The 24293-nt window shown below is 41.9% G+C and overlaps 1 protein-coding gene across 5 annotated transcripts in view; it reads left to right on the top strand.

Moving 5' to 3' along the window:
* Positions 1–24293, top strand: part of PCSK5 (proprotein convertase subtilisin/kexin type 5) — a 465096-nt gene that overhangs the window by 386714 nt on the left and 54089 nt on the right. The gene's annotated exons all lie outside the window — the stretch shown is intronic.

Raw genomic sequence — 24293 nt, 5'->3', positions numbered from 1 at the left:
ATTAAGCTTAAAACAGTGAGGCAACTTGCATGAGGTCATGGGGCTGGTAACTACCAAAACCAGGAACTGATTCTGCAAAGCCCAAGATGAAAACCCATGTGTTTCACAACTATTCTATCCATACCACCAAATGCTTTTCCCTTCTAATTCTAGAGAAAAGAGTATTAGGCTTTATGGAATCATAAAAAGATAAAAGAAAACCTTACTTCCTGCCCCCTTCCTCAGTTCTACACACAATAACTACTGTACTTCACTGGGCTACAGCTTTATGCCCGATGACATGAGTGAATGTACCAGTCCAACAGTGAAACTGTTGATAATAGCCCTGCAAATTGATTTGGGGTCATTGTTCACCTGAAGTTGTCAGCCTTGAGGGCCTACATCTGGAATGTTCTGACATTGGGCAGAGCAGACAGGGGACTCTACAACCGAAAGTAGGCAGGCAAGCTCTCAATTAGCTCCAGGTTCCCCCATTGCCCTGAACCTCTGCAGTTTTCTTCACCTCCACAGAAACTCCTTTGCCGTCTGAGAAAGTGGGTTCCATGATAAGGGTATGACCGGCAGGATACAACCCTCTCTCCTCCACATGAATATGAGGTGAATTCTCTCCACCCCGTCTCAGATTAAATTCAAGCTTCAGGTCCAGGAATTAGAGAACCAATCTCATTTACCCTTGCTATTTTATCTTCCTATGAAGGAGTGAGACCTCATTCATAGAAGAAATGAACATCTGAGACAAGAAGTTCACGTTTTAGTTTTCCAAAGGGGCACACATACAGGGTTTTTCAAATCAGATATTGTGATCACAGATCTCTATTTCACTTGTACCCAGATCTCCCACTGGACCTTTTCCAAAAACGTTCGGGGGGGGGGGGTGCGGGGAGGGGGAAATAATAGTATCAAACAGTTTGAGTACCTTCCAAACCAAAGGCATCATCCACTGGCCAGCGAAACTTAGTGCATGACCCGGGTGGTTTCCTACATCAGCTCCATGGATAGTCCAGGATGTCTCTTCTATTTAAAAGGCCAAACACAATCCACTTTCAGAAGAAGGATTAGAATCTAAATGCACTGTCACCAGTTTGCTGAAGAAAAGAGAAACAAGCAAGCTCCATTAGAGAGTGCTGTCTTAAAAAAAAAACATAAACTGCTTATTTTTCTTCATCAGAGCCTCCTTCTCCCCACATTTTCTAAGTGATACCTCATTTCAAAGATGAGGGTTTCAAAAAAACAAAACCTTAGGGGCACCTGGGTGGCTCAGTTGGTTGAGTGCCTGACCCTTGGTTTCTGGTCAGGTCATGATCTCAGGGTCGTGAGATGGAGCCCGATGTTGGGCTCCACGCTCAGTATGGAGTGTGCTTGTCCTTCTCCCTCCCCGTCTGATTCTCCCCCACCTTCTCTCAAATGAATAAATAAAATCTTAAAAAAAGAAAAACCTTTAAAAAAAGAGAACCCAGTGTTGGAAGAGTTTGCAGCAGTTCCGTAGGGTCCTGATCTCTTATTCATCCTGACTTTCCTCATTAATTCACTTAGCAAATATTTATTGCATGCTTTTGTGCTCGCTGCTGTCCCTTCACTTGCTCAGTTTATTCCACAAATAACAGGGCCATTGAACCTAGTATTTATCAAGCATCATCATTCACCAGCACACCGCTAAACACTTAATGTTAGATGATGTGTTCTTACATCTACAATCCAACGATTTTTTCAGATGGAGAAACTGAGGAGTAAGGAAGTGTTGAAACTTGACCCATTTTATGCATGTAGGAAGTAAGAGTAGTTAGATAATCCTAAGCAACCTGGGCATAACTCTGTTTACTCTGTTGGCTTAGAAGCTCCTTGTCACATGCACACACTAGGGTAGGCAGGGTTGTGCCCCAATCACAGATGACCCCCAAATCTCAAGAACTTAAAACAACAAAGGCGTTTTTTCACTCATGCCACATGCCCATCGTGGGTCAGCTGGGAGCTCTGCTCTTCACGGTCCTCAACCCAGGACTCACTACCTTGCCGTGGCAAAAGAAAGTACACTGGCTCTTAACGCTTTCCCCAAGATGTGACACTTGTAACGTCTGCTCACATATATTTTCGCCAAAGCAAGTCACATGGCCATGCCTGAGCTCACAGGATGGGGAAATGCAATCTTGCCACGTGCCTGCCAAAAAGAAACTAATACTGCGAACACCCTAGTGACATTCTCACGGTGGTGATGACGGGGACCGTTGCTGGTGGGTGCCGAGGTCTCACACCATATGTTTGTACGTGAAATTGTCCCCAACATGTGCCTGCTGTGTTTTCCTGATTTCTCTCTCTGCCCCTCTGGCCTTGCCTATTATCTTCCCTTGGCAGTGTCTGACTTTCTCCTTCTGTCAAAGGAATTCTTTTGAAGGAATTCTTTTGCTATTTCTTCTTTAACTGATGAAGTCTCCCAAAGTATTCTGCTCTCACTTCTCTGATCCCTTGGCGACTGAAGAGTCAAAAAGAGGACCAGTGATAAATGACATGTGGTCAGTGGGTGGTGAACTGTCAGCTGAAAGGATCTTGACCTTTCTCTACCCCGCTCTTTCAAATCCCCGTCGTGAGAATAACAATTAGGCTAGTACCCCTGCCTTTACCTGCGGCCCAAGGCGTGTGTCCATATGAGCCCAGTCTTGGGAATTTGGACAACTTGCTTTCATTTTGAAAAATTTGGTTCAAGAAATATTTGCTGAGCATCTACATCAGGCTAAGATGGGAATATGAAAGAGAGTAAAGCATGTTCTCTGCTCTCAACGGGCTCGCGTGTAAATGGAGAAGGCCAGTGGTTCTCAGCCCCAGACGCACATTCAAATTACCCCGGGGAGATGTAAAACGCAAGGCTGGGACCCACTCCCAATGTTTCTGATTTCATCCGTCTGGGGGTGAGTCTTAGGCATCAGTGTTTTTTGAAAACTCCCCAAGTGATTCTAATATGCAATCAGGGTTAAGATGGGTATATACAAACCGCTGATTAAGATGGGCATAGAAACATAATTTCAGCATGTTTAGGATACTTTGTTGAGAATGGAAGCTGAGGCAGAGGCAGATATATTGTAATAATTATAACTTATTGTCAACCTCATGCTAGGTGCTCAGCTAGGTAGGCACTTTACAAGCATGATATTTATTTAATCCTCCGTACTATCCTCTTTGTTTGAAATCCTTATCTCCATTTTATAGATGAGAGCATCAGGACCCAGGGAGTTTATGTCATTTGCCCAAGGTCACAGAGCAGGCCAGTTTTAGAGCCAAATTCAAACTTAGGACTGTAGAGCTCCAAACCCACAGACACCCAAATAATCGCTATTTTTCCAGAGTAGAATGCACTCGTACACCATTTTCTGAAAGAACATAAATGATGGTCATGGAAAGGTCAACCTGCCATATTCATTTCATTCTTGGTTATACTCCTTTGCTCTTCATCTGCGATCCCTGAAGTTTCCCTTTCCTCCCTGCCCTATGTTCAAGTTCACATTCTTACGGTTATGGGGGAGAAGAAAATAGTGGCGAGGTATTCTAAGTTCAATTCTAGAGCAATGAGCTCATCATCTTGGCTCTTGGTATTATTGCACTGTTTTCCCCCAGAGCCGGGTATAATCAAAATTCCTCCTACTTGTTGTGTAACTGACCTGCAAAGTCAAGCTGCAAGCCAAGGCTGTCTGGATCACGTATGCTTGCACAAAGAGAACTGAGCCAAGCACTTCCAAAACAAACCTAGTGAAAAAAAAAAAAAAAAAGCACAGAGTGTGGTCGAGCACAATAAATGGGGCAAAGGGTTTCAGAAGACCATCTGCCATTCCTGACAGCAATGTAGGGTTTGTGGCATTATACTTCCAGTGACTGGGAGTCAGGGCAGTTGGGCTGATGGAATGGATTTCACCTTTACAGAAGTATCTAGAAACCAATGGGTGTCTCTTTTGCATGTTCAAGAATAATAAGTTGGAAAAGTATTGTCAAACTACTTTCTTTTGGTGAAGTATGTTTGATTTTTTTTCTAAAATCCCTCAATAGTCAAGATCTCAGTCTATGTCTGTCTATCAAGTTCAAAACAAAAGTAAAAGTAAGACCAGCAGTAATGACTAGAACTTGGGAGGGTTGGGTCTAACTTGATTTTGTGGAATTGTGGAAAATGGAGTCTGAAATCTTAGTACCTTTTTATCTCCATCCTTCCCCTACCACAGTGAAAATCTTTGGCCAAGTCGTATACTCTTTCATTTCTTAATTCCATTCTGTTTTATGGAAAAAACCATCTGTAAATTGCCTTCCTTCTACCTTCTCATATGACCCTAGAGATTATAATGAAAACTAAAAGAGAATCATAACTCTAGTTCTTCAAAAGAGAGAAACCAAGAGAAACCAAAATAAAATTTTATTTGCTTTCTCTCCACTTCCAGCCATTGTCTTTCCCATCATATCTGCCATCATCAAGAGGCCCTGTTGGTCTATCTGAGGCCACACATCTAACCTGTGTGCTGCTATGTCAAAAGCACTTAGTACAGTGCCTATCACTGCGTAGGCACCCAGTAAACAGGTGGCTTTTGTGCCTGTTGTTAGGGGTCCTTGTTTCACCCAATGTCCCATCCCTTTGCCACCGCCACCTAGCCATTTCAAGTCCTTTACCAGATGGCAGGAAGAGCTTCAAGCTCCACTGGTTGAGGAGAAAAAATTTGATTTAAGCCACAGAGCAGACACCAGAATAGAGAGAAGCTGAGTGTGGGTGAGGCAGGAGCATCTGCATATTGATACCCAGCTGCTCAAAAGGCAAGTCTCCAACCAAGAGTGAGGCCAACAGTGAATGTCAGTAAATTGCCTCCGCACCTCTAGAGTCTGAAATTCCGGCCTTCCAAAAGTCAGCGGGAGTGTAATTTGGTATGAGTCCAGACTCATCCTTTCCATGAAGTCTCCCTGCAACTCCCACCAGACAAACCTTGGCTGCAGCCCTACCGACAGCCTTCAGCTTGGCTTCCAGCACCACGGGCCAACCCAGGGCGTGAGCAGCAGAATGGGGACCAAACAGCACAGCATGCTGGAGGAGGCAGTGGGCTCAGAGACAGGGTCTGGGCAAGGCCATGCCTCATTTACCAGCCCTTGGCTAAGTACCCAAAGTCAAACTATTGGAAGGCAAGGGGTATCCAGGCTGACATCTCCAAATACTAGTCATGTTCCCACGGGTGATGTTACTGGGTCAATCGAGCCTTTTTTCCTTCTAGCTATGCCCATAGCCATCTGTAGCAGCCAAGTTCTTTTCTCCAAATTTTTTTCCATAAAAACTATGTTCCAACTATCTGTAAATGATCCACCACTAGGTGAGACCCATGAATGCAGAGATGCCTACCGTGGGCCATCAGGGACTGGGAGGCCCATGAGGGCACTTGGGGAGCAGCATTTCTGCCTGAGGAGCCCCACCACCACCACCTCCACATTCAAATAGATCACCAGCAAATCCAAGGACAAGCATTGCCTCCAGAGAGGTAACGTGTATAATCTGGAGATTCAAAGGTTGGAATGTTAGAGTAGAAAACTTTCTCAATCTCTCCAACCTCTGATTTGGGCCAGAAAGAGCTGACAGCTTGATTTATCATCATGATAGAACTTTATGCCCTAAAATAATTGCTAGAAACCCGGATGTTCCACTAGAAAAATAAATCAACCTAAATTGTGATCTCCATATTACCATGTCCCCAGCATTGCAGTGATGACATTGAGCCTTTGGGTGAGGTCTGAAGGTGAGTCCTGAAAGAAAAAGGAGGTTGTTTTGAAGGGATGCTTATTGGAAAGCCCAGTACAATCATGCTAGCTGTCCAAGCCAATTGTAAAATTGCAGATTTATTAAGTTTAGTGGAATGCAGCCTGTACATTTGAAATATTATCCAAATGACCTGGCTTCTACTTAGAAATCTTCTATGAATTGAAACAAGTGAATTAGGGAGGCCTCTTGCCTTTAGCACTGATGGGTCTGTGGGAGGTGAGTCAAGAACCATTTATAATAGTGATAAAATACTATATTTAAGGCTGTAAAAACTTGGCATATAAGGTCTCAGTTCAGAACTAAATTCATTTTATGTGCTCAGCAAAGGAGCAACTGAAAGGTTTTACAAATGGGAAGTTTGACCTACTGAGATTTCAAACATAAAATCTGTCAATTATTCCTTGGGACTAGGTATAGTAATTACCCTCTTGCATGTTAAAATGCAAATCAGAACCATGAAGTCAGTAACAGCATAACTTAATCATGATATGCATGGCTAATGACAGTTACCCAAAGCCATTGTCCAACTGTCCCATTACATGCCCAAATGTGCATCAATGGGATGGGTCACTTGGGAATTTAGCAAGTAACTGGGAAAAAGCTTCAGAACCCCGTCCAATGAACAAATACAAAATCTGATGGGGCATTATGCTTTTGCTTTGCTAACAAGCCAGGGATCCTTCACTTGGGAATTCTATGGCTCCAGCTAGAACTGGTAGATAATGCTTGACAATTGAGAGATGTGTGCTTTAATCAAAAGAGTCTTACAAATTTAATCTCCTCCACATCTCTGACCTCATCACTGACCTCTCCCCCTCACTCTCCAGACTCACAGGAGGGCCCTGATCTGGCTTGCTTCTAGCCTATTCCTGCTCCCAGCCCCTGCCCTCACTGTTGTCTCTCATTGACCTAAAATGCTCTTCTCAAGATATTACATTAATATGGCCAGTTCCTTCCCGTGGTCCCGTCTCAGTTCAAATATCACCTTTAAGAAGTTTCCTTTCAGTGCCCAATCTAAAGACAGAAGCATCTCTCCCTCCTCCCTTCCTCCTCCTCCCCTGACCTCCCAGGGCCCCCTTCCCCGCCCCCCCAACACGTCAATCACCTTATTTTAATTCTGGCAGATCACGTACAATTAGCTGATATTTTAATTTTTTTTTTTTTTTTTTTTTTTACTTCTAAAAACTTGCTATATTTCTTTCTTCCCTAAAATGTAACTTCTGGGCAGGCAGAAACTTGGTTATATTCTCTAACAAAACCTATAATCCTGCCTACCCCGTGTAGATGCTCAATACATGATTTTGATCAAATAAATGAGCAGAGAGAAATGAGAGCAGGAACCTACCGTGGCTGGTTTTCGGCTCCCCCTCCTAAAATGAATGCAGGTGGCATCAAAAAGCCAGATGTGACCCTCCGTGGACAGCGCACCAGGACATGGATCTCAGTCCTACAACCGCAAGGAAATGAATTCTGCCAACAACTCAAATGACCGAAGAAACCAATCTTTGGCAAGAGCCCCCAGAAAGGAACCCAGCCTTGTGGCAACTCTGATTTTAGCCCAGGGAGTCCCGTCGTGGACTTGTGACCCACAGAACTGTAGCACAGTACATCTGTAATGTTTTCAGCTGCTAACTGTGTGGTAATTTGTTATAACAGCCATAGAAACCTGCTACACTATTTAAAATACATAACGAAGTGAATGGCACATGGCCAGGGCTCAGCAAACACCAGCATTTCTTATGAACATTATTAATGGCATCATTATTGATATGGTTTTACTATCTCAAAAATCTCTTTCCACCTTGATGCTGAGCTCTGAATTCTGAAACTCCTCGTCTTGTCTCTCCTGGAATAGCTTCCTTTTAATTGTCTTAGGGAACTGGTCACCAGCTTCACGGGCTGAGTGTTGTGCTGGAATGAAGTGAGAGGAAATTTCCTGAAAGATAAAGCCAATAGTGAGGATTAGACTAAGGAGGGACAGCTGGGTAGGGGATGCTTCGGGATAAGATACCTTGAAAACGACACCATGAGACCTATAAGTAGTTTGGCTGGGAACACTTAACCTGGGTGCAAACAGGAGGAAATATCAAGCAAATGCCAAAGGAGAAACACACTATAAAAAAACAAAGGACATGTTACCTTTTTAGAATGTCAGTGTCACAAAAGACAAAGACGAGCCAAGGAGTCGTTCCAGATTAGAGAAGACTAAACAGACAAGGGGACTAAATGCAATATGCGATCCTAGAAGTGGGCCAATTGAAAAACAAAAATGGAATATAGACAGCAGATTACATAAATGTATTTATTAACCTTAAGTTTCTGGAAGTTGATGGCTACACTGTGGTTATACAGGAGAATGTTCTTATTCTTGGGAAATAGGCACTGAAATATTCAGGGGGGGATGAGCCACAATGTGCGCATCTGACTTTCAATGATTCAGAAAATAAATAAATAAAAAACATAGGCAGAGTGAGAGCAAGTGAGCAAATGATACAGCAAATGGGATGAAAAGTTAATTGGTGAATGTGAATAAGGGTAAAAGATTTTATTCTTCCAACTTTTCCTTAAGCTTGAAGTTATCATCAAATAAAGTGATAAAAGAGAAACCAGTCAAGTTTGCTGTCCAGTAAAGAGAAGGAATCATTAACACATAGTGCCCGTTCAAGCCACATTTTCTTCTGATTTGTCACTCCCGCTGAACCTCTCTTATTAAGACTACCTGTTTTTTTCAGACATTTCAAGTGCATAGCTTCCAAAATTAGCCTAAGACAGAAAATTTCCTCAAGCCTCCCTTTAGGTGGATTAAATGTAAGTCCAGGTCAAAGAAAGTACAACTTTCAAATAATCCACTACCTTAAGATAGTTCAGAGACCATGGAATGCTAGCTTAGTGCAGAGAAATATTCACATCGTAGACCCAGTAAACGTTGTTTCCCCAAATGGGTGGCAAGGCTGTCAGCAAAAATGTTAGATGAATGAAGTAAATGGTCCATTGTCAAAAGTAATTGCACGTACTTACATGTAGACATAATTGACAATAATGGGTCCAAAGGAGGGATCGCGGTGGCTTGCGTAAATCACAGGTGTGTCTGAATGTTTCTAAATGTGTGCCAATTTCATTCTCATTGCAAATAAGCCCTTCCACCTTTTACAGTGTTGGTAAAGCACAACGTTTTTGTAGAAACTGAATCCTGTTCTCCTCTATTCACGTAACCCAAGTATGTGAGCATTTGAGCTTTCTGTAGTCAGGCCAGTTCCTCTACCATCAGTGCCAAAATGTTTAGAAAATGCTAGAGGTTCCCAAAATGTATCAGTTCTTGGGAAAACTGCCTCATCACCCGCAATGAACACTCCCGCACTTAGGCACCCATGTGTGCATCTAGCATTTGGTAATGTCTCATTCAATAGTGTCTCAAGAACCAGGTATGAAAATGACCATGGCTCTTCTACAAGGTTGGCGGCTTCTCTCACGGTGAAGAAAGAAACGCTGAGCATGCTCATCCGTGTAATTGGCGACCATTAGAAAAATTGGGAGATGCTCTTTCATTGAATCCCTTTGGACTTAACAACATAGCCCATCTGGAGCATAAAAGCTCTAAACCTAGAGAAAAGAAACAGCACAGATGAGCAGCGTCCGTGCACTTTCTCCATTCAGTGGGGGCTAATAAGGAAAAATGCTGAATTGCGATGATTACCCATGCCTTGTAAATAGCTTATCACCTGCCAATATGAATGGAGGGCCCCTGCAGGGCTCCGAAATGACAGGAAGAACAATGGCCTTGGAGACAGAATCTCTGGAGTGTCTCAGAGAGGAATCTCAGCTGACTGCAACGCGGTCAGCCTGACGAAATAGAGCTCTTATTCTAAGTGGACCCCGCAAACCAGTCCTTGGGTGTTCCTATGCCATGGAGAAGAAAAATAGAGGGGTTTTGCGGAACAATCGGGCCCCATAAGATGTGAAAGGAAGGAAAGACAGAGCCAGCAATTATCCAAAGAATCAGACTAGATACACAGCCAATCAGTTATTTCATGGTGGGACAGAGCCCTCCCCAAATTTGGCAGATAATCGTCAACCTGCTTTTTACTTTGTTATTGTGTAGACTTAATCATCCTGTGAAATCTCTCTTGTTTTCAGACCTAAGTGCCACTGGAATGCTGTTCGAGTGGTCACATGAGGTTCATTAGGAAGAAGAGCTTGGCTTTGCGGGGACTGGGTGTCGGGCTGTTCTGTGGAATCTTTTTTTTCTGCCATCACAAAGCTCCTGTGTGAAGGCCATTGTCGGTGCCACGGTAGAGCGTTTCCAGCCCTGCAAGCCCCAACCCCCAAGACATAATGCCTCAGTGGTGGCCTGCTTCATTGGCAGGTGCCAAGATTTTATTTTTATTATGATAATGGCTTCATTTCCCCATGAATCGTTTAGATTAAGTATTACCACAGCCTGAGTTCTCTTTTATGGCCAACTTTTCGCTTTCTCTCCAGCAGCATCCAAACAACCAGGATTTCTTTATTAATTTTTGTTCTCTTTGGGAATGGCCACCAGGAGAAAGGGTTCTCAAAAATTTGAAGAGGATTACCTTTTTGCTCAGTAATTTATTGCCCACCCTCACAAAGCCTACATACACAGCTTGTGGGTACACAAACACACACACATGCTTACACCATAAGCATAGCATTGTTCTAACATGGGATTGGAGGGGTGGATAGACTCCCTTTGTGCTGGAGACCAGGACATGTGCCATTTATTAATTGGGGGGGGGGCAAAGAACATACAAATACTTCTAAGGTTTCATTACCTTCTAGATAAATCAGTGTTGGGCTCTTAGTACTGCTTCTAACATTCTTTCATCTTGTTCTTAATTTCTCACCCTCAGATCAATCTACTCCATTTGAAGCATCTTGAAAATCTGCTACTTTTGGAGAATGTGCTCCGAGGGTCTCTCCCTTCTTCTTGTCCATCACATCCCACACATACACACACCCTGCACCTGGCAATGTGTTTCTCTATCCCTGAAAAATAATGCCCTTCTTATTCGAAGTAACACACAGAGTGTTTTTCAAAAAGTTCTTAATGATGGAAGTTGCTGTGACATTTACCTGCGTGGCATCTGTCCAGTTCTGGGTCATAGTTGAAAACATATTTCCTGAGTACTGAGTGTGTACTCCATTCTGTAGGAGACAAAGAAATTATAACACCTGGTTTTGATCTTCAAAGAACTTAAAACACCAGGCTAGTGGTCAGGAAATTTGGATTTAGTTTTCAAGCTACCACTAACGATCTTTTGGTTTTGGTCAAATCCTGAAAACTCCAGATCTCAAAATCTGTAAAAAAAAAAAAAAAATGGGGGAGCAGGTAGAAATTGAACAAGATCAAGGGTCCTAATTCAAATACCTACTGGTGCCAGAATCAGGTGAGCCAGCCAGGGACTCAAGCCCACAGCAGATTCCCATCTAGGAGCCATTTGCGGCTCAGCCCATCAAGTGTTGCAGGCAGAAACTTGAGTATCCAGACTTTCATGAGAAGTCTTTTGACTTCTTTGAACAGAGTACAGGTCAATGTTGTGCTCGCCAACAAAACATTTCTGCAAACTAGTTAGCAACTTCTGGCCTACAGGCTGAAGACCTACCAGGTCCTTCTTTCTTATTTTATATGATGTTTGGAGTCATCCAACAATTGGCATGCAAACCAAGTATTCAGAAGGGCATATGGACCCAGGAAAGATGGTCACTGGGTTCCTCAGGCCATCAAATGATTACAAATTGTGCTCATCACTCATCACTGTTTCAGCAGCTTCAAGTATTACTAATGAACATCCAGATGGGACTGCTGACTTTTGAGGAGGAGAAGGAGCTTAGAAAGAACGAGTAAAGGAAACAAAAGGCAATTTTTAACTGTAAAGAAGCCCTTCCGGCCAATGGTATGTGTAAAGAAGAGGAAGCAGAAGGGTCCTGTAAAATCTACCACCTGACTCTGGAGACTCAGCAACCCCGGCCTCCCCCCCTGCCCCCAGAGCTGTTAGAAGGAAAATCATAGAAGTACAGAGAAAGGAGCGATCGAAACACACCTCGTGGTCCACAGAAGCCATCAGATCACACAAGAGAGAAAACATATAGCAGTGAGGAAAGCACTAAACACGGCAAAACTCTCAGATCAAGTGAAACATTTTTGAAGACAAGGATTTCCAAAATCTGTGAAGTTTTAAAAAGGTAGAATCAGAGGCAAAGCCTCCAAATCTAGGGGAAAGGAGAGATTTCTCTGGTTGGTGCCTCCTGATTAATGAGTAAAAAGTGATCCAGTTACCATAGCAACTTGAAGATACACAAAAGGAAACATCCTTTCTTTAAAATATTCCTGATGATGAATAGGCAAAGTCTTTCAAAATACCTATTTTAAAAATGTAAGAGGCTCCTTTTTCCCTTCCTGTAAGAGCATATCACAAAGGATGGTGCCGTGTTTGTTTCCCCAGATAACAGGACTTGCTTACACAAGCCTGAGTTTGCTTACACAAACCAGCAATTTGGGCAAAAAAGTAATGACCAGAAAATATGTCTGTTGGAGAATAAATTGTTTTTCAGCAGTTTTGTTTCTGTTTAGGCAGCAAGGGAGACAAATGTATGTTGTCTTGGTTTTCTTTTTTCTAACAATACATTTCGTTGGAGTTTCCATGGATGCTGAGAATGTGAAATGCACCTAAGCAGAGTCAGGAAATGAAAGGTTAGGCTTTCTGTAACCTTGTCTTGTTGTCTAAATGGAGAAGTAATAAAAAATATGACTTCGGTGGGACTGCACGCCCAGTCCCTTTGCCTTCTCCAGCTTGGCTCCCGCTGCCCCGGACACTTATTTCAGGATCCAAAGGATTGTTCTGTTTTGCTCCAGGCTGTTCAACTTTGGCAGAATATCCTGAGTAGACTGGAGATTCCAAGCAAGGTCTTGAAATGAAAACTGTAATGATCAAATATCCTGGGGACCCCTTCTGTAGGCGGTAGAAGGCTCTTAATTGAAAAATTTGGGTAAATGGTTGGTGCAAAGCCCAGCTAAGTGTCGCAAGGCCCGTGGCCTGGACAGTCTAGCTGATGATGTGATGGGGGCTTTTGCTAACCAGTAGAAGGGTCAATGGTCTTGAGTAGCATGGTAAGACTGCATAATATGGTCTTTTAGAGCGGGTGTATAAATATTTTTATGCAAGGATATGTAATCTTAAGTAGAGGCAGTGTGAAGGAGACAGAAATCATTTGGAGTTCCTAGCAATGGAAGTTTCCAAATCTGTATTTGTTCTGTAGGACCGTGGACAAGGGACGGAGGTCCCTTGGGGCTCAGCTTACTCCTCCTTAACATGAGGAATTTGGGCCACCATCAATTCAGCAAGCATAGGCTACATGATGTCATCTCCCACCTGTATCCTCAACAGCCCCAACTCCTGAGTGATATGGCTCAGAATACAGCACCACTCAGCTGCTCGAGCCAAAATTCTAGGAAACTCCATTTCTCCCTCTCTCTCTGGGCTTTGTTAAAAATAACTCTTTCCAAGACTGAGAACCAATGAGCACTAAGACTGGGGAAGGAGGTGGCAGGCTGGCACATACAGAAAAAGATCAAAGTATCAACTTGAGTATTTATGAAGCTAAAATGGTGAATTAGATCTATGAACAAACAGTAAGCTTCCTAACCCTCCCTGCCCTGCATCAAACTTGCTGTCTCACCCAGGCACGCAAAGTTCCTTCTCTCAAATTCACTAATCATAGAGGATAAAGCAACCCTCTTTCCATTAAAGAGAAGTAGGTGGAATGAGATGGCTATGTAGTTGAGTTCCTGGGACCAGATGAAACTAAGGTCTCCTACTCCTCCGCTATCTTGATTTCCAGAATCCGGAAATACGTGAATGAGAAAGGACTTAGTAGCTATCTTCCCAATATTTCAAGGATCCAAACAGAAACACAGGGGAAAATGCTGTTTGTAAATACTTGTTGTATCACTGTATTAGTTTCTGAAGGCTGCTGTAACAAAGTACCCCAAACAAAGTGGCTTTAAACAATAAACATATATCTATTTCTCGGTGTTCTAGAAGTCCAAAATCAAGGAGTCAGCAGGAATGATTGCTTCTGGAGGCTCTGAGGGAAGATCCTTCCTCACCTCTCCCTAGCTTCTGTTGGTTGCCAACAAGCCCTGGCATTCCTTGGCTTGCAGCTACAACACTCCAATCTCTGTCTTGATGGTCTCATTACCATCTTCCTTCTGGGTATATGTGTCTGTCTTCATGTGAACTTCTATGGACATCAGTCATTGGATTTAACCCCCTCCCCCCAATATACCTGCAAAGACCATATTTCCAGGTAAGGTTACATTCATGGGTCCCAGAGGTTAGGACTCGAACATATGGTTTTGGGGGACATAACTCAACCCACAACAGGCACCAAGTCATTTCCACTTCCCACATATTTTTCACTCTGTCCCACTTTGACCCATCTCCACTACTATGCTTGAGGCCACCCACATAGCTTACGTGGATAATGCAATCATCTTCTTACTGATCTCCTCGGTTCTTCTCTTTCACTCTTGAAACCCATTCCCTACGCCACAATAACCATGTTCTTTCTAAAATTTAAACCTGATCGTTTACAACCATCTACAAATCTAAAGTGATTTCCCATGGCTCTGGACAAGGCCTGTTCTCCCACGCACGACACAGAAGCTTCTTCATGACCCAGGCTCTTAATCTCTTCTGTCTTCCCTTCCCTGTTTCTTCTCACTTCATTACTCTAGCTACCCTAAACTCCTGGTAATCCATTTTGTAATTTTCCTATTCTTTTATGTAAAATCCTGTGTGTTTTTAAGGTGAGGGCAACCATGCTGTATTCTGACAAGATCTTGCCTCTCCCTCTGTAGTTTCTTCAAGGGGGTATCTCATGAGCCCTTTTACTAGAGGAATCATCTCTGTAGATTTAGCTCTCTCTGCCTTCAGGTCTTTCCACATGGAAAGAATTCTACTCTCTCTCCCTCAAACTCATTTTTCAAGTTCACTAAGCCTTCACTTCCTTAAGGAATCATTCTGCAATCACATTCCCCTCCTCACAAAACACGCATACCCTGGTTTAGGTATCACCCTATTTCTTCTTAGTCAACTGTTCAGAATCCCTTTAGTAACACTACATAGCTTTCATGGCAATATACTTTTCCTTGCTGCATTCCTCCCTACACCCTGAGCTCCCTTCTGTACTAGGAATGAGTCATCACTTTAGCCCTAGCGAATAGTAGGACTGAAAATATATTTGTGAAAGAAACCATAACACGAAAGCATAACACATAGCACTACAGCTGCTGAGATGAGTAAGATATATTTCCTGACTATGGCAGATCATTCACCATTGACCAAACCCCAACTTGACCATAGCTGCAGTAGCAGCACAAAGGTTATCAGAAGCTCAAACAAAACAAAATAAAACAAGAAAACATCGATTCTTTCAGAAGAACTACAGGACTCAAAAGAAACAAACAGGGGTGCCTGGGTGGCTCAGTCAGTTAAGCATCTCCCTTCGGCTCAGGTCATGATCCCAGGGTCCTGGGATTGAGCCCCGCATCGGGCTCCCTGCTCCACGGGGAGTCTGCTTCTCCCTCTGCCTCTGTCCCTTCCCCAACACTCATGCTCTCTCTCGCTGTCTCTCTCACATAATAATAAAATCTTTTTTAAAATTCTTCATATTCTTATGACATCTGAGCTGAGCCTAAGTCTAAATTCCCTTCTGGCTCTTATATTTTATGATTTCAGGTCTTTCATCAGAATTTTGAAGAATTTCTGCCACTGTGTTAGTGTCTTTTTGAAATGACTGATGCTGTTTCATACACCAAATTTCCAAGTCCTCTTCTCATAGTATTTTCCTTCTTCTTACAGACTATGACTATGTCTCTTTATCCTTCTCCATAGACTAAGAGCTGTTTTCTTGGTTATTCTGCAATTTCACTATGATGGATCTTCTTGTAGATTAAAAAATAATAATATATATGTTTATGCTTATATATGTTTAATGTATGTTTAATAATACATATGGTTAGTCCTTGGGACTAATGATCGGTATCTTTTAACAATTCTGGAAAATTCTCAGGCATTCTTTTTTCTTTTTTTTTTTAACCACCTCTTCCCCATTCTATTTTTTTGGAACTTTGACATATATTAAATCTTCTCATCCTAACCTCCTTGTCTCTTACTGCTCTTTCCTGTTTTCTACCTTTTTGTCCCTCTGATTTTCTATCTTTTCTTTGTATCTATCTTTGAGATCACTGATTCTCCTGCTATGCATAATCTATGGCTTAATATAACCATTCAGTTTTAATTTTGAATTTTTATGTCTTCCACTTATAAAGGTTATATTTGCTTCTTTTCCAAACTGGTTACTTTTCCATTTTCAAGATGTTCTTTTATTTCTTTAAAAATATTAAACCTTTAGAGGTGCCTGGGTGGCTCAGTCGGTTAACCATCTGCCTTCAGCTCAGGTCATGATCCCAGGGTCCTGGGATCAAGTCCGGCCTCGGGTTTCCTGCTCAGTGGGGAGCCTGCTTCTCCCTCTCCCTCTGCCCCCCGCCTCATGCTTTCTCTTTTGCTATCTCAAATAAATAAAATCTTTAAAAAATATTAAACACTTGTTATTTTTATATTCTGTGTCAGATCATTTCAAGATCAGTGGTCTCTGTGGGTCTGATTCTGATGTCTGTTATTTCTGCCAACTTTCTCTCAGAGTGCCTAATTTCCTTGTTTTTAAATTGTGACCAATTTCCTTGAAAATTTACCTGTGAGAACACTTGGTGATCTGAGTTAAGATTACATTTCCCTAGAGAGGATTTGCATTTGCTTCTACCAATTGCCTTGGGATGCTATCTACTTAGGACTACTTTAAATTGAATTTTCTTTTTGAGATGTTCCCAACACACAGATAACATGAATTCAGGTAACTTAGGTGAGATCCAGCTTATAGTTATACGTTCTCAGAAGAGGTTTTGTTGTTGCTTTTTAATCTACCCAATGCCAAGGCTAAGACTGGGATGATGTTTTTTGTTGTCCCCTTCTCCTGACAATTTTATTTTCCATTCATCCTTACACTGAAACTGTAGTCCTTTGGTTCCCATTTTAGTCTTGTATTTTGTCTGGCAACCCTAACTATAATAAAAATGCTCTGAATTTTTCTATTCAAAAAGAGAGATAAAGGCTAATTAAGTGGTAAGAGAGAAAGAGAATCATTAACTTGGTTTCTTTCAAGCCCTAAGCAAATATTTCTGTGGTATACTAGATTAGAGGTTTATCTATTCTATATTTTGCCACATTGTGGTTTCTTCTCTAATTAGCTTTGCTAATTACTGTCTCCTCATCAAATTCCTTGAGGGTAGGGATTGCCTTTCTTGTCTGTATATATCTCTGTAATCACCAAAGCAGTGTATGGACTATCATACAGGATCAGTTAAGTATGTGTTTATTGCTCCTACGTCCATCCCCGTTGAATGTTCCTCCTTTCTATCCACCCAAGGACTCAAGCCAGAGCCAGGGAACCATCCCACTTCCTCACCTCCCACATCATATCATCTGATCTTCTCAGTTTTTATCTTTTTAGGTTCCTTCCAATCTGATTTTTCTTCATTACTGCAGCCATAGTCTGAGTTTATGCCTACCCATTTCTCCTGCAGTATATTCCTTAAACCAGTGTTTCTCAAATGTGTTACATGGAATCCAGGTTTTGCAAGATTTAAGGGATGTAACCGTTTCCACAGTTAAAGAAGTCATTTTCCATATAGCGCCCACAATGATCATTTTAAGATATTCAGATCACATCGGATATCTTTTATAAAACTTAGCATGGTTCCTCATTACTTTTAGATTGAATGCAAAACTCTTAAGCCTGGCGTGTAAAATGATATTTGATCTGATCCTGCCTATGACCTTGGCCTCATCTCCTGACTCTCTCCCTCTCTTTATCCACTGTAGCCCCACTGACCTTCTCCATGTTCCTTGAATAGATGAAGTTTTCTTAGCCTCTGTCTGAAACACTGCCCTCAGAGCCCACATGGCTATCTCCTTGTTACCATTCCCATCTCCAAAGGTCAATTCCTGAAAGGCTCTCTCCCCAACAAGCCTATCTAAATTAAGACCTCTCATCTCCATTCTGATCTCTTCACTCTCTAACCCTTTATCTGAATCTCTGTACTTATTTACATGTTTCTCTTCTTCATTCACGCATATTTTTGGAGCTTCTGCTATGTGCAAGGCAATACTCATGGTACTGAGGTACAGGAAAACAAAACAAAACCACCCGTCTTCACGGAACTTGCATTTTAGTAGCTGTTTCATGCAATTATTGAAGATTTACATCTTATTTGCATTATAATAATTATCTAATTTTTCTTTTATTGTCTATTTTCCAAAATGTAAGCTCCAGAATGAAGGAATGAGCGAACAAACAGCTATAGTGGGCAATCCTCATAGGCACTCAGCTGTGTATATTTATCCATCACTTTCACCTGTTAGTTGGTTGAGAGAAGAATGGGAATCCAGAAACAGCTTGCCTATTAGGATATCCCATTGCTGGAACCAGAGGACTTGGTAAAGACCAGAGTCCAATAGAGAACTGAGTCCTCTTTTAGCCAACATTTGTAGACAATGATTTAGATTATTTATTCTGGTCTCTCTACTACTGTGTCCCTCCAGGGGGCTGTGCCCCATTATCAGCTGTACTATTTACATTATTGCCAATTCAAATATTTATTCATTGTCCTTGGACACCAGTGAGGACAAAAGGATTGAAAATCGTCAACAGGCCTCCTAACCAAGTACTTTGTATCCCAGCACCATTGAACCTTCCAGAAAAAATCTTCTGTTTTGGCAAAGCAGGTCAAAGGGTCCATTTTGTATGTGAGTGTTAATTATTTGAAGCAATTCTGAGTACAAGGCCTATCTGAATTACATACTTTTTAATGCTATTTGGGGCTTATAATTAGTTGCACTCTGTGGGTATATAAATCTCTTACCCCGTCCTTATTTTTGTGTGGAATGAAGAATGTCAGTGCCTCGCTTACAGATTTGTACAGCATCATCCAATAACTAAGTACATATTCACTCTGGGAGAATCTGCATTATTGACAATGTGCTTAATTAACTCCCAAAACAATTTAAGTATTGGCTGCTTGTAATATTGTCTCTCCCCTCAAAGGGAGTAGTGCATCTCAATAGGGGACGGACACTCTGCTGATGCTCCAGCAAGGCCGCAGGTGCTCATAAAGAGAATTGCTTGAGAACACTTGGCCCAAGTGACAGTGCCTCATCCAGTTGGCAAGTCTTGAGGCCGAGCCAAGAATAACCCCATTTCCTAGTGATCTGCCTCCTTTATGGAATCCTATCAGAAAAACATTTCAAATTAAAAGTGAATTTTTAAAAAGGAGTTCGTGTAAACATCTGCCATGGTTTTAACCGAACCCCATGGAAGATTGGTCTTGTCCTGGTGATGGAGAATTAGGAATTGCTAAGAAACAAAATGGAAAGATGGAAAAACAGAAGTGTGCAGAAAAGCGACAGAAAATAAAGAGTATGACCAAAAGACTAGTTCCCTGGGGAGAGGGGTCTGTGAAGAAGAACGTTTCCAGACATGTGGCATAAATGAGGCCTGGAGCTCATAACCTGAGCATGCACATTCTTTCCTTAATAGAATTTTTGTTCTAAGTCCACAGTACATATTTATTAATAAACATATATAGATACACATAAATAAAATCAGAAATAACTGTTAACATTTTAGCTTTTTCTTCTGATTTTTGATAGTCATCTCTGTACACACAGATCGATATGCATATATAATATATACATATCTAGATATGGATTACCTTCCCTATTCACATAGCCTATCATGAAAATGTCATGTCATTAAATATTCTTAAGAAACAAAATTTTAATGTATAAATGTACCATACTTTTTTAACCTCTTCTCAGCGGATGAACTTTCACATTGTCTTTCATAGGGACATAAACACTGGTTATTTCAATCTAGAAAGTTTTCTCTGGGGAACACATTAACATACTAAAGCTATAGAGAGTCATAGAAGGATGAGAAAAATGGAATCTTAGTTATAACATTCCAACGTGTTCATTTATATCTATATTTGCAACTTATTTCCCAACCCCCAAAATGCTAGGTGAACAAGTTAATTAGAATCATAGAGTTTGTCTATAAATATGGAAAGGCTAGAAGCCAGGTATAGGAAGTCCTTATATACATACAGATGTGTGAGCCCATCAGAGAACCAGTCCTTCCAGTTACAACTTTAAGCAATCAAATATAAAACATATTTTTGGAAAGCGAGTATATGAATTTATAACCTCAGAGTTGGCATTCTGTTAGATATGGCCCAAGTCCCTCATCTCCTCAAAGAGAAGTATGTAAGACAACCCACTGGCCCGCAGAAAAAGATAGAACTTGTATTTGCAATCATTTTGTTATTAAATTTTCTACTTTATCTTTCTACTATATATTTTTAAAAATGTAAAACATTCATGCACTAGCACACATAAATAATTCACACACATATATATGCATTGCAGGCATATGCTAAATTTTTAAACCAATGGGGTGATCAATCAAAACAGTATGGATATTACTACTTTAGATTCTGTAATTAGGGAGCTTATAGAGTATTTGGGGCTAGAAACCTATGAAGAAGGGGCAAAGCATCAGTTTGGTCCAATACTCTGCCTAAGTGTGGGAAGCACTGGGAAGGCAAACATTGCCCCAAGTTTGGTCAAACCTAGAATACAGGTGATTGGAACTGGGAAGGTAATTGAGCCAAAAGGTTGAAGCTGTGGGAGAAGCCAGCATCCAGGGCGTGATGAATTACAATAAGGCAGGTGCCGCTTTATGGAACACTTACAGATGTGATCTAAGAGGTCAAAGCAAAGGGAGCCTAATGAGTCTAGGTACACCTGAGGAAGGACTGAGGTAGGGGAAAACCTAGAAGCCTCCCAAGAACATAAGTTTAACCTGCCTATTAGTCTAGCATCCTAGGCAGTAACTAGTAGATCTGTGCAGTAAAGGACTATGGAACAGATCAGTTTCAATAGGCAGTGGTAGAGGGAGGCCAGGGGTGTGGATGAAAGTTCTAGAAGCCTGAAAATGAATCTTTTTTTTAAAGATTTTATCTATTTATTTGACAGACAGAGACACAGCGAGAGAGGGAACACAAGCAGGGGGAGTGGGAGAGGGAGAAGCAGGCTTCCCGCCGAGCAGGGAGCCCGATGCGGGGCTCGATCCCAGGACCCTGGGATCATGACCTGAGCCGAAGGCAGACGCTTAACGACGGAGCCACCCAGTTGTCCCTTGAAAATGAATCTTGAAAGACATACCACCCTGACATTAACTTTTCCCCCTGGTTTTGCAAAGAGGCGATTCTGCCTCAACAATATAGCTGATCCCTGGCTAATTCTGGCCTATCTAGATATTATATGATAAAGGCTATTGTTTAAAAAACCAAGTCTTTTGTCTCCTTCAAATGAAAAAGAAACGTACAGTAAGATTTTAGAAAAGGCAAATTACAGTCATTTTAGCTCATACGTATCTTTAATTGTGGGACTCCAAGTTTATGTAAACCATAAACAACAAATTCTTTTTCTCTGCACATTTTGAAAATTTGATTCCATTTCAAGTTTAAAATATCCCTTTCCCGATGCATTTTGTAAGTTAGATGGCCATAACTCCTGATGTGGCCCTGACCCATCCATATGCAATGCTGAAGGCTACAGGTATTACTAAGAACACAGTAACACGGCAGAGGATGTACGTTGACCACTGAAGGTGAAGTTGAAGGCAGCAGTCAACACCTACATGAGAAGAGGGAGTTTCCCCAGCACTGATAAAACTAAGGAAACCATGGGAAAGTGACACAGAGGATCACGAAGACCTCTCCAGAAAGAGGGGGCACCATAGTCCTGCCCACCCCACCCCATAGAAAGGAGACAATAGACATGAGTTTTCTCAAGAAAGGCAGGCTGTACCCCCATTTTGATGAGGCATCTGCTCATACATTCTCCTTAGTGGGGATGTGAACAGGTGGAAGCCAGGAACTGTTTCCAAAGGCTTTTTTTTTTTTTTTCCAAATGTGTGAGGCTCTCTCTGAATTCTGACCGAACTTGCCCCATGTCCCCTCAAACTATGTTCTCTCAGCTCAAAGGTTTGACAACACCAAGTAACCAGAGCTATTCAAACCTCCTACTTTGGAAACCACCTTCTGAGACAGTCCACAATTCTAGCTTGTTTGGACTCTTCTACCCCTAACCCCCAAACACACACACATACATACATACACACACACACACACACACACACTCACTCACACACACATTGGAAGAGCCAGCAGAATTCATCTTTCTCCTTAAGCCAACCCTCCTTTCCTACCCTACCATTCAAATGCCAACTTGACTTAGACTCAACTTCTAGGTTTGGGATTGTTACCTTTCCTTAATCCCATAACAGCTGCCTCTCAGTGGTCAAGCTAAATCCATTTAGCTTATGTCTGACTTGTGGATCTTCTGGGGTGGAAAAATTTTTAAAATAATTCTTATTCTTCAGAATAACTGGTAATAATGAGAAAGACTAATGGGCATTCATAAGCTGTTAAAAGACATACTTCCTGTTCTATGCATTATTCATTTATGCAAACTATTGTAAAGGTACCAAATTCACTGTGCATCTGGGCTGGAAAGGTCCCTGGACTCAAGATTACATTGGTATGCACATTTCTGAGGCTTGGTTCTGTTTAGCATTTTCGTCAGTGACCTGCTTAAAGGAGCAGAGAGCAAACTCATTAAATTCCTAGATGGGAGGGATGGCCAGAACATTAGAGAACAGGATTAGAATTTCCCCAGCCCTTGCCAAGTAAGCAAAACTGTCAGAGTCAAATATGTTCATTGGGGACGGGCAGGGAAAAGTAAGATGCCCAACGGTGAGCTGAGTAGTAGCAGCTTATTTAGGAACAGACCCGAAAGAATACAGATGCAAACATAGACGTGTAATGGGAAATACTTACCCAGTGGGACCCCTCGTGTTCTCCGGGGCCCTTGCACCCCTCTTAAAATGGATGGCGGAAGCATAAAGACCCCTCCCTACCTGCAAAAATTCTAAGAATTTCTGTGAGCTTTTGCTTCTCAAGGCACCTCTCGCTTCAGATTCCTTCTATCATGTAATTAGCCTGCTTTATGGTTCATTTCACTGTCCTGCTCTGGTCTGGTCGCCCTGTAACAAACCATGTCACCATACAACAGACAAAAACCATTTCCCTACTGTGAGCATATCATGGCCTCCTGCAGAAGGGTCTGGCTACGTCCTTGGCTGTCTTGAGTCTTGTTCCATCCTTCCTATGGAAGGGGCACGGCTGAATCTGGCCCAAGAGTCAGCCTTACATTGCCAACCCCTGCTAGACTCAATTGCAGAATTTTTACCTTTTGAAGAGTCTTAGCAACCACCTTCTCCAACCAGACCATTTTATACCTACAGAAATCAGAATCCAGAAAGCAGCGCAACATTTAATGCAAGTTCGCAAGGCAGTTAAGCCAGAGTTATAACTTCAAACTAGAAACAGATAGCCCGGTTCCCAGGCCAGTACCTTCTCCACTGCATCTTCACTAGGCTATTTCCAGAAGGTTCTGTCAATCTCTGGTTAAATGGCAGAACCTCTTATAGAAATTTTTCCACAATAGTTTTTGGTGTAATGCATCAGCCATATAATGTGTAATACACAGTCCTGTTGTCTTGCAACATCCCTAGGAGAACCCAGGATGAGCATTTGGCTAAAGATTTGAGCAAGGGGCAGATTTTGCGAAAACCAAAATAGAGCCTAGAGTAGATTAGAAAGGAAAGCTGTGCACAAAGTTCAAAGGGCAAAATTTTGTTTAAATAGTTAAAGGTCACATACAATCTTCATGTACCACGAGGAACATTCTAAAGAGGAGCAATTTTTTTTTCCATATCTTATCAGAATGAAAAGAACAGAACTGGAGTATCATAGAAACTTTGCTGGAGGTCACTCTGTGAGTCACGGAAATCCCGGGCCAGTGGAAATCATAGAATTCCCTTAATAATTGCATCTGGAATTGGCATCCTTCAAAGAGGGTTATGAGGAAGGGAAATAGACTGAACTAGTGATTCTCAAAGCTCTTGCCCTCTCATTAAGTCCCCTGAAAGCTGTAGGAAAGAGTCCTTCTCTGAGCCAACAGGGACATATTGAATCATTATACTTAATGAGAACAGGACAGTTTCTTCAAGAGATTTGTGACGTGCCCAACACAAAGTAGATACTGTATTGGAAAAAAATAATAATTGTCCCAATTTCAAAGGAGCCTCCCAGATGACACTCCCTCACATTGGCAGACATGGGGGGTAGCTCATGGAAAACCTGCCATTCAGAGTGGAGAGCCCGCCACCCCTTCCAAATATGCATGTGTGAACATGCTTGATGCCTTTCCCTCATAGATCCAGGAGGTGCTTAATGTGGATGGTTCTTAGTCTGCGT

Source organism: Callorhinus ursinus, unplaced genomic scaffold (genome assembly GCF_003265705.2).
Source record: "Callorhinus ursinus isolate GAN/ISIS: 27379988/994484 unplaced genomic scaffold, GSC_fseal_2.0 scaffold28, whole genome shotgun sequence".
NCBI lineage: Eukaryota > Metazoa > Chordata > Mammalia > Carnivora > Otariidae > Callorhinus > Callorhinus ursinus.
The sequence above is the reverse complement of the archived record's forward strand: the minus strand, read 5'-3'. Positions and strand labels throughout refer to the sequence as shown.